Here is a 3,832-nt window from a genome sequence, read left to right as displayed (position 1 = left end):
CGATAGAACACTGAAGCAGTCCTTTCAGAGTGATTTCCATTGGGTGTGACAGAAATCATTCAAATCATTTTTTTTGTAAAACTGAAAGTTGCTTGTGTATTCTCCAGGTGTGTTTTTTGGGGAGAGAGGAGGTTGCCTTTAATTATCCTTAAATGGTCTCAAGAACATCCAGAGTCTTCCTTCCTACCTTTTGAAATGTCTCTTCCTCCAATAGATGGTGCTTGAGATTCCACTTCACAGCATCGTTACTTGACAACATGTGGCGTTTCCTTTCCAATATAACAAGAGCTCTCCATTTTACAAACTAGTTTAGTTCAGGTCTTAAAGCTTGTCAATAATTCCCTTTAAATTCTATCTTAAAAGGACTAAAGTGAGAATACACTTAGCAGCTTTGGAAGCTTTTTCATCATGTAAGGATATGAGTCAATCTTCAAAAACATTAATATGCATACACTACTCCTTGATGATAGACATTTGATTGGGCACCTGTTACTAATTATCTCTGCTAGTGTCATAGGAAACTCTTTAACTGATGTGATATCTGTATTCACTGGTCTGACCCTGACTTTGATATTGGGCAAATTCAAACTGTCTTTGAACCTTTAAAAAACCCACATGACTTGCTATAAAACTTCATAACTAACATGTCCACTATGCTTAGCCTTTAAATCTTTAAATAACATTTCACCAACTCCTGAACTGACATTTGGCTTCTGAGCATTCCATGTTGATGCTGATACTCTTTTGTTTCCCACTAGGTGATGATGTTGATATTTTCAGTGGGTAATTCTTTATTGAGTGGAATTGGCTTGTCTTTTTCAGGATTTAACCTGACGAATCGTACCTCAGGATACCTTTAGTATGTTCTGTGGAGATAATGGAAATGCCCACGTACATTCCCAAACCCCCTTAAAACTAGAGTTAAGAATTGCCCTTTGGTTTAGCAGATAAGACATCAGCTAAGATGCCCATTTCCCACACTGGAGTATCTAGATTTGATTCTCAACTCCTGACTCCAGGTTTCTGCTAATGCAGACCCTGGGAGGCAGTGGTGATGGTTCCAGTAATTGATTTCCTGCCACTCACATGGGAGACCTGGATTGTGTTCCAGCCTCAGCCAATGTAGGTATCTGGGGAGTGAGCCAGTGGATGGAAGCCCTTTTGCATGTTTGCATCTCAAATTCTCTCTGCATCTCAAATAAAAGCAAAAAAAAAAAAAAAAAAAAAAAAAAAAAAAAAAAAAAAAAAAAAAAACAAACCAAAAAACAAAAAACCAAAAAAACCAAAAAAATCTGTTGAGTTATGCTCAGATATTTTTCTGTCTCTTTGATAAATTTTCCTACTGATTATAGTCAAAAATTTATGCACAGTGCTTTTCACGTATTGCATGCGATAGCCCTTGAAAATGGAACAAGATAGATTCCCACTCTTCTATGCAATAGTTGCCATTTTATCAGTACTTTTTATTAAAAAATTGCATTTACTTGTATTTTTTATTATAGTCATGTTTCTTTTCACAAACTCTTGATTTTCACACTTCTTTGACAAATGCAGTGTATAATGGAGTTACATGTTGTGTGAGGGGCCTTAAAAGCAAATCAAGCAAAGCAACCCTGCGTTAGTAGTCTAATACCAATGTGATGGCTGGGCTTGAAATGCCTTGTATGTAGAACAGTTGCTGGATATTGTTTGAAAATTTACCTCATGGCCGGCGCCGTGGCTTAACAGGCTAATCCTCTGCCTTGCGGCGCCGGCACACCGGGTTCTAGTCCCGGTTGGGGTGCCGGATTCTATCCCGGTTACCCCTCTTCCAGGCCAGCTCTCTGCTATGGCCCGGGAAGGCAGTGGAGGATGGCCCAAGTCTTTGGGCCCTGCACCCGCAAGGGAGACCAGGAGAAGCGCCTGGCTCCTGGCTTCGGATCAGCACGATGTGCCCGCTGCAGCGGCCATTGGAGGGTGAACCAGCGGCAAAAAGGAAGACCTTTCTCTCTGTCTCTCTCTCACTATCCACTCTGCCTGTCCAAAAAAAAGAAAAAAAGAAAATTTACCTCATATATCATTATCAGAGTTTAGAAACTATGCGTACAGGAGGCCCATATGGTTGTCCATGGTAGATAGTGGTTCTCATGGCTACCATTTGTAATGAAAGGATCTACCAGGTATACCATGGAGTGACTTATGTCCAAGAATTCTTTCACCAAGTGTACAAACTGAGAAGTTCTAATTTCTAGTGGAGGCAAATGAAATGTTTTTAACATGCTAATGTTTTCACTAGAAAAACAGACTATACAAATATTATAAGGTGTTTTTCTATTCTCTCAAGTTTTAATTTCAAGGGGGAATAGTGGTTAATAGTTGCTGGCACTGCTAGTTAAATGAACAAATAAAACAATATTTTTCAAAAGGTTTGTCTTATGCTAGAAATATATGGAATTTCTTTGCTAATGGTCGAAGTAGCAGAAATACATTTAATAAGGACTTGTCTAGTAAATTGAAAATTAGGTAGTAAAAGTGAGCAAGTGAATATTCTTTATATATCTTCTTTTTGCTTTTATTAAAATTGTAAAGCTCTTACAATTACCAAGAATTTTAAATTATGATATATGGAGGACAATGAAAGTAACATGAATTGTTCATATACTTTCTAGACATTATAGTCAAGATGAATATTAGATATTATTAGTGTATTCATAATCTTAGTTGAATCACCTATAATTTAAATGTCAACATCCTTGTACATAGCTCACTATTAATTGGGCAGACATGTGATTTGCTCAGTAATATTTAAGCTACTTATACCAAAACCAATACCCCTTTATAGCAGATGGCTCATTGTTCCCTTGTATATGTTCTCACCTTCTTTTTATTATTAGGTCAGATACCACAGTTTCAAAAAGATTCTTTATTTGAAAGGCAGTGTGCCATAGAGAGGGGGAGAGAGCTCATCCCTCTGATTGTTCACTCTCTAGATGGCTGCAACCAGCCAAACCCAGGAGCCTGGAACTCCATCTGGGTCTCCCATGTGGCTGGCAGGGGCTCAAGTACTTGTACTGTCACTCATTGCTTTCCCAGATGCATTAGCAGGGAGCTGGATCAGAAGTGAAGCAGCCAGGAACTGTATTGGTGCTCTGATATGGAATGCCAGTGTGACAAGTTGTGACTTAACCCTCCGAATCATAATGCTGACCCATCATTCAACATCTTTAATGAGGCACATGACTGCCCATCTAGAGACTTCCCTCCTTGCTTACTAATGTAAGGTAAGCAGGTGTGATGTGGACAATTTCTACACACATTCTGAAAAGGAAATTTCTTCTCTCCTTCCTTTCTCTTCCTTCATATGGACAGGAGCTTCAAAGTGATGGTGAGACAACTTTGAACCTCCAGAGGGGAAGGCAGAGCCAAGATAGAAGGGATCTGAGTCTCTATGTAACTGTGGAGCAGAGGCCACTAGGCATCTTGGGATGCTCTCCCACCTCTTGATGGAAGTTGAGGAGAGAGATCTTTTTTTAAGAAAGCTACTTTTTTTGGGGAGGGGGTTGTGTGTGTCTCTTTTTTGAGGGCAGCTTGGCTGAAATCCTAACAAATAAAGGATATTTACTTCTATTCATTGTGACATTTTTTCCCCCATGAAGAACTTTTTCCTGACATTTTTATTTGGAACAAATCTGTAATGGCAAGGTTAAGGTTTGGTGGAAAAATGAGGTTGATATTTCACCATGGGTTTTCTCACAGAGAGAAGATGGCATATTCACATTTTCTCTTCCAGGGATTTACTTTCATTCACACTGACAGACATTTATTGAGTGCCTACTGTGTGTAAAACACTGTA

The sequence above is a fragment of the Lepus europaeus genome, chromosome 3 (genome assembly GCF_033115175.1).
Source record: "Lepus europaeus isolate LE1 chromosome 3, mLepTim1.pri, whole genome shotgun sequence".
Taxonomy (NCBI): domain Eukaryota; kingdom Metazoa; phylum Chordata; class Mammalia; order Lagomorpha; family Leporidae; genus Lepus; species Lepus europaeus.
This window is presented reverse-complemented; position numbering follows the sequence as displayed.